Here is an 8128-nt window from a genome sequence, read left to right as displayed (position 1 = left end):
CATCTCCTGTGCAATGTGATATGGATGCAAACAACACATCATAGACTTGCAAAGGGAGTTTGCCCGGGTGTGGGGACACCTCGGAAATGAACGGGGATTGTGGAGATGGGATGGGATTTGGAAACAATTGGCACATTCATTGTAACAGCTTTAGATTTAGCGAATATTGAGCTGGCAAGAAGTGGACCTAAAGAGGCAAAGTTAAGCACTGATCCCATGATGAATGAGGTTATATATCTATGAATTTTATTTGCAGGTTGCGACCGACGCCATCTGCCACCAACGCCACCGTGCCGTCGTCCCCCAGGGCCGGCCCTGATCCCATGGCACGAGGTACTATGCATTCATCATGTTTATCATGCACCCATATAAAGTAGCTAACATTATTTTTGCTCCTATTCCTAGCGACGGTGGAGTACGGAGATATTTTTTGTTCGGTTGAGAAGTGGTGTCTCTTGGTCAGCAAACTAAACTCTAGGCAGAAAAAGCGTTTTGCAAGCACTAGTCTGGAAAAAATGCTGATGATTCCTAGTGTGCTCATGCGAAAATGTTTGCTCAAGTTCATTATTAAATCATATGCGTTGGACAGAAAAAGGTTCATCATGCCATCAAAAAATGGTGCGATATCATTGCGCACCGAAGATGTGTTTGACATTTTCGGGCTACAGAACAAGGGCAAAGATGCCATGAAAGCGCTAGGAAAAGGGGGGTTAAAGGCGAAGGTGAAGGTGCCTAGTCGCTTTCTAGATTCCAATACGGGGGAAATGATGATAGACGAGCTGATTGAGAACATCGTTGCCAGTGGCACGTACGATTATGATTTTCTCCGTAGAATTGTTCTGGTTCTTCTAGGCACGGTTCTTGCACCGCAGTCCACGAAAGAAGTTCCTAATGCTTATTACAAGTTAGTGCACGATGTGGAGGCCATCAAAGCATTTAATTGGAACGCATTTACTTTACGCGTTTGCGTTGAAGGCTTCACAAAGACCTTATCAGATCTTACAAAATTTACTTGGCCGTTCGGAAACCTTGCCCTCCTACAGGTAAATCTTATGTTATATTTGTTTCTTTCGAACATAGTTTGTGAAAAAAAATTGCTAATATACTTCATGTTCATGCAGTACTTGTTTTGGGAGAAAGTGCAGCCACTGGATGATGAGGCATTTGATCCATTGGCTCATGAATATCCGTTGATGCTTAATTGGTCAGAAGATGAGGCTAAGAAGCGTGACGCGTACGACACGTCATACGGCCGTGGTAATGGGACGGTAAGTTACTATTAATATGTTACTATTTCGTACTGCATGCACTTATGTTACTATTTATATGTTGAGAAATTTATATTGATTTTACCTGTCACAGATTGATGACGTGATAAGTGAGAAGTACAGGCAGACATTAATTGCTCAGCAAGGAAGAAAGGCGGAGGAAGAATTAGAGCAAGAATTAGAGCAAGAAGATCGTGCCCAAAAAAAGAAAGATAATAGAGATGAGGCTTCATCGAGCAGGGATAGTACATTAGATCAAGTGATGAAATGCATCAAAGATATGCAAAAAGAAATTAGACTTCTCCCTCAAAAATGTGCGGAGGTAATATGAGTGATGTTCAGTTTACATTGGATTATTCATAATTTATGCATGTAGTTAATGCTTTCGATGTGTCATTGCAGATAGTAGTGGAGAAGCTGGAGAAGAAAGGTCTTGTATTCAAGCCAAACAAGGGGTCTGATGATGACATTGAGTTTGTGGAGCATAGTGAAGACTGGGTGGGGAAGTATGGTCCATCAAAATACAAATCATCAAAATATTGGACAGATGTAAAATCAACTCCTGCAAAAGAAGATATGGACAACAGGGTGGACGCATCCTTCGCCACTGGGAACGGGAATAAATTGGCGCGTGAGAAAGGTGTGCATCACAACACACCTGGTACAGGAGATGAAGGAGACCCCTTCGTTATTGAGGACAATGGTAATTCACCCAACCCATCTCTTGCGACGGTAGACACGAATGACTTTCCGGCTATTACTTCAACCCCCAAGAATATGAATGAAGTGTCAGACGGGTCTAGCGCCGATAAATCTGAGGAGATTAGTATGGATAGTATGAACACCCGTATAAAAAATGCGAAAGAAAATGGCACTCCGGAGAATGATGGGAAGGAGAATGATGGGAAACGCAAGAGGAAACAGTCAAAATATTGTCTTTCACCTTACCAGCAGAACGGTGGACGTAAACGTGCAAAGAAAAGTAAGTGCTAGGTAATTTATTCTTGCAACATACTTCTGTCCTTGCATGCACACTTTATTAACTCATTGTTTCTTACTATTTTAGGTCTGTTTGGTATAAGAGCTGCTATGATTAATACTGATTACATTAATGAGGATCACATAGAGGCCGCGATGGTTTATATCCGGACACTGGCAGACTTGGAGAAGCTTTGCAGCAAAACTGTCGTGCACATGACGGGAATTGGTGGGGAAACATGTACACCTGAAATGCTTGAAGCCATCATTTTGAAAAAGTGGTTGCATGGCGGTGTAAGTATTAGCAATAATTTATTAAGTTGTACATGTCATTTACATAAATTATCTAATAGGCGTATTGATGTTATGTTATTTTGTAGGTCATCAATAGTTATTGCAACCATATGCAGACCCATAATCCTCATGCTGACCGTCACATATTATCATCTTGGGTGTCCCACTGGCTTATTCTTCGTGCTGATGGAAAGGTTAACAACTCTAAGAGGCATTTTATGGATCACTTCACAAACCAAACTAAAATGGTGTCTAGAGTTACTGAAGAGTATTTCATCAAAGATAAGGTACTTCAGTTTAGTATGATCATTCGTAGTACATCTGTGTGTACACCAACATGATAAACTTTGTTGTAGGCATACTTTCCTTTTCATGTGGAAGAAAATCATTGGATAACAGTTCTTATGCACAACAAGAAAAAAGAGTTTCAAGTTTTAAACTCTACTGGTAAATGCAGCAAAAGAGTTCTTGCAAAGATTGCTAAGCTGGTAAGCTTGCAACGTTACATAAAACAATATATAGTTATTCGAAACGTACTTCATATGGATTTGTCATTTTTATTTCAGAGGGCAGAAATAGCAAATGATACAAAGGAGGTGAATGCTCTTATTGAAACGGAACATCCTGACGTATCATCCTGGCCAATAAGGGAGTACAATATGCCGTCACAAACAGACGGGTATGTTGCAAATGTTGAATTAGTATGTACTTGTCTGATCCATCAATAATTGACTTGTGGTTTCTTGCAGTCTCTTGTGGTCTTTTCGTGGTGAAATGCGTTCGAAACTGGGACGGAGATGATTGGACATTTGAGTTTGATCAAGATGAGGTTAATGCTTCAAGGGGACGCATTCTAGCTGAAATACGTTTTCCAGAGTGCAACACGAAGGAAATAGTGAAAGAGAAGATCCTCAAGATCATGCAGAAGAAATGAGTCGGAGGATGGGGCGTTGGCTATTATCTCCACTAAATAAACGTGCCGTTGTCGGTACTTGATACAATTTTCATAATAAGACATCTCTATATTGTAATGTGGCATGGTTTAGCATGTTCCGCAACTAAATAAATGTGCCGTGGTCGGTATTTGCTACAATATCTATTTTTCAATGTCACTCTTATTTGCATTATTGTCGGTGACACTCTTATTTGCATCATTGTGGGTGATGGTTTTTCAACTTGTTATATAGTGTGATGATTACGCTGCCGTCGCCGGCCTGGCGCTGCTTTTTTATAATGTTTTGTATTTTGTACTGTGATGTAATGCGGACGCCAGCTGCTTTGCTGCTTTTTTATAATGTTTTGTATTTTGTACTGTGATGTAATGCGGACGCCGGCTGCTTTGCTTTCTGTCAAAAAAAACCTTAGAAAAAAAATGCCCAACCACCGCAGCAGGGCCCATAGTAGCAAACAGATCATACCCAAATCAAGCCCGAAGGGGGCGACTCGGGCGGCTAATAGAGCCCACTAATGGGCCTGGCAACGGGGTCCAACAGGGCTGCGGGCGTGGATAAGAGAGGAGCTCGATGGAGGGGGCGGAGGCAGCTATTTAAGCCTCTCCTCGCGCCCCCCGGCTTCCGAGGTGGTACTAAAGATGGCGCCCCCATTGCGCCCCACGCTGCACGCGGTCGCCGCAAGGCTCAGGAGGCCTAATTTGCGTTGTCTCGGGTCGGCCCAGTTTGGCCCAATGAAGGCACGCCGCCACTCGCCCCCTCCCCCGCGCGCCGCTGAACTCAGTGTTTAGTCCCACCTCGGAAGCGGGGGCCGTCGAGGACCGGCTTAAATACCTGCCTCCGCCCCCTCCACCGAGCTCCTCTCTACTTAGTACCCGCAGCCCCGTTGGACCCCGTGTCTGGGCCCATTAGTGGGCTGAATCGGCCGCCCTAGCCGCCTTCGGGCTAGATTTGGGCAGGTTCTGCCTGCTACTATGGGCCCGGCAGAGGTATTTGGGCATTTTTTTCGAACTTGCTATTTTGGACAGAAGCAGCGGCCGGCCGCATACATTTCATAACAGTACAAAGGGAATCACAGTACAAAATAGCAGCGTCCGGCCGCATTTTATCATAGTATAAGAAGTACAAATCAGGTGTACAAATCATCATAAAAAAATAAACAGAATTTCGAAACTGCATATATAAACAGTACAAATCATCACGTAACAGTACAAATCAAGTTTTCTGGCACACATGTGCGAATAAACATAGCATAGGTTATTTAGACATGACTCGTGCGACCACTTTTATTCTTCTAACCAACCAAGCTGCTTCACTACGCCCGATTCCTGAACAAAATATAAAAAAATTGGGTGAGAAAAATATGGTCGGTAGAATCAAATTGGCAACATAACAAAACAAAAAGGTAGCAACTCACTTCTCGTTCAGACTACATGTAGCCTTGTTATGACCTGGGAGACTACACAGACTGCACAAAGGACCACTTTTCTTCTCTGTAAAATCTTTTGGCCTACCATTCTTTGTAGCGTCGGGGCCACCCTTCGACCGCCCCTTCTTAGGCGCACCCTTCGTCGAAACTTTCTGAGGATCACCAATACCAGGCTCAACTTGTTGTGCCTGACTTGCCTCCTTCTTAAGCATAGCATACCTTCTACTTCCTATAAGTTCCTCCTCTGAAATCTTTTTCTGCGCTATTATATTGTCCAGACACTTCATCAACTCGTCGAACAAGAAGGGATCATTTGCTGCAACATGAGCAGCTTCTGCGGTTTTAATGGTTATTGCACTATACCGTTCTCTCTCCAATGGCCCTGACCAACCCCATCCAAACATATCACTCTTCCGCTGCACAGGCAACCCATCTCTCGCATGTTTGGACAACTGATGCAGGACACGACACTTTGGTATTTCAGTTAAGTTCAGATGATGGAGAACAAACAGAATGTGTTTGCATGGCAGCCCTTTCCGAACCATCCTAAGACAACTGCAGGTAATAGTTTCTTCTGAGTTACCTGGTTCATAAACAACATTGTACCTGAACTTGTGGTTATCCTTCCATGTCACCATGAATGTCTGACGCCCAATTCCCACGAGCATCTCAAATATCTCCAGCTGACCCATCTTATGCAAATCATCTCAGAGGATGTAGAAATTAGCAGGTGTGAATACTTTGGCGGCATGCTCCTCAAGGGCCTTATATTCAGTAACCGACGGTGGTTCCTTCTGGAATGCCTCGCAGTCATCGTACGCCTCGTTCTCACGCAGGCGAACTATACAGTTCTCATAATGCACCACCAAATCAACAATTGTCATACCGTAGTCCAGGTGAAGGTGAAGGCAGGAGTTGAGGCTTTCACTCCTCTGGTTACTTCGCATACCAAGGAAAAAACCATCGGAAAGATATGAAGCTGCCCAAAGTCTCCTCTTCCTGTACATCCTGTCAAGCCACTCTTCAGTTCTATCCGTCTTCCACTTATCATAGAAAGCTTTCCATCTCTGCTCAAAGTTCGCTTGAGAGGTGGCATAGTACAGGAGAGATCTGAACTCATCCAGTGACTTGTAATGCAGGTGCCTCTGCATATTTTTCTCGATATGCCAGGAGCAAAGACGATGGAAAACATCTGAAAGGACAGTCCGAATAGCCCGGATCATTGCAGCTTCACCGTCTGTGATTATTGACTTTGGCTTCACCTGACAGTTTGCCTTCATAAATGTCTGCAGCAGCCACACGTATGTCCCTTCCGTCTCGTCAGCAATGATGGCACAACCAAACACTGTGGTGCAACGGTGGTTGTTAACTTCGACAAAGGGGACGAACGGCATACCGTATCTGTTCATCTTATACGTGCTATCAAACACGACCACATCTCTGTGGTCCTCATAGTCCCTCCGCGACTGTGCATCGCACCAGAACATACTCTTCAGTCGCCCTTCCTTGTCACGCACATACTCAAAAAAAAACTCAGGGTCCTTCTCCTTCCTGCTCCTCATAATGCCAACTGCCGTCTCTGCATCACCCTTTGCAATGAGCTTCATTTTTTCTCTGCAACAAAGATCGTAAATGTCCCTCCTGATAAGCCCGCACTTATCATACGAACAGTATCTGCTGATGAAGTTGTCCATTATAATATGCTTTCTTATCCCGGCCGCTTCCATCGCCAATATCTCGGCCCTCTGGCCATCTCCAATCCGTCTATGTGACCACAAAAAACAAACCTCGTCGGGCCGAGCCATCGCGTGGTTGTGATCATCCACGAATGATGCGACGAACCAAACGCCACGTTCTCTGTCCAGCTTCACCACCATATGTGCACCGCAGTCGCAACGAGTCTCCGGTCTAAGCCTGCGCTTGCGGCCCTCCATGGTTATGAACTTGCTCTGCCTTCTCCCTGCCCTGGAGCAAAGAAACCGCCGGTACCGTATCATTCCCGAAGCACCTCGTTTCACCTTCTGTTTCCTGATGCTAAACCCGTGCTCTCTGGCGTGATTGTTGTAGAATATGTATGCATCCCCTTGCGACCGATAGGTCATAGCCATGACCTTCCAATGTGTCTCAAGCATCTTCTGCTGCCTTTGAGCCTCCTCAATATCGATCTCTCCATCATCGTGATCAACGCTAGGACCATTTGACTCCTCCTACAACATTCATTTGAAAATATATATGTCAATTACTATCATTTAAATCATAGTATTAATCGATGTACAACATCTATCAACTAACCTGGCTCAAGTTATCTGCAAATGATTCCTGCCAACTATGTTGCACATTGTCAACATCCACATCTTCCTGCAAATTTGTACACAAAGATATATAGTTAGCCATGCCATACTTTGCAAATTCAAAAATAAAATCAAAATATACGCCACTTACGTTTTCACTATTTGCGCCATGTTCATTATTATGAAAATCATCCGGAGGTAAGATATCATATGACGAGACTAAATCATTGTCGCTGTTGTCATCATCTTCGTTCAAATTTTCGTTATCAGTCTTAGTCACCTTATCAGTATCATTCTCGTCCCTCCCGAATGCGGATTCTTTCTCCATGTCAACACGCCTAACTGACAGAACTGCAAAACATTTGAAGTGTTGATTACAACAAGGACAAAAACTCATGTTGGTTTGCAAAAAAAGAGAAAGGCGTGTAATCCATGAACCCAGCAGCTACCATGAATTTTTTCCTAATGCAATGGTTCAAACAACACTTTTTAGTGTTGTGTGAAACAACTAGTTGAGGTTGCCCAGCGCTGTGTGCATATTGTGTGATGTCGTCATAAAAAAATATAGCATTCTTTAAATTAAGCCTGCCCTCCACTTACATCCTAGATTCACCACTTAACTAGCCCTAACTTCCATCCATCATGCCCGCTAGGTTTAGATGACAAACCTTGCCCCGCGGTGTAGGCGTCGCCGGCGTTCGACGACGGCAGCTATCCCCGCCTTGAATCTAGCAGCCGGCGACGTGCACGATGAGCCACCGGCCGAATGTTTGGCAGGATCCGCGACGGGGGGTGGGGAGAGTGGTGCGGAGGCGGCGTGGCACGTCGGGCCCTTCACGTCTGGGCAGTGGATGATGACGGAGAGATGCGGCGACGCACGCCGTTGGGACGGCGACGGCGGCGTTGGACGGGGTCGGA

At 44.6% G+C, this 8128-nt stretch overlaps 1 pseudogene; it reads right to left on the bottom strand.

The window, feature by feature from the left end:
* Positions 1-5626: 5626 nt before the first annotated feature.
* Positions 5627-8128, bottom strand: part of LOC123157128 (cysteine-rich receptor-like protein kinase 15) — an 8079-nt pseudogene continuing 5577 nt past the window's right edge.

Source organism: Triticum aestivum, chromosome 1D, assembly GCF_018294505.1.
Source record: "Triticum aestivum cultivar Chinese Spring chromosome 1D, IWGSC CS RefSeq v2.1, whole genome shotgun sequence".
Classification (NCBI taxonomy): domain Eukaryota; kingdom Viridiplantae; phylum Streptophyta; class Magnoliopsida; order Poales; family Poaceae; genus Triticum; species Triticum aestivum.
This window is presented reverse-complemented; position numbering and strand designations above follow the sequence as displayed.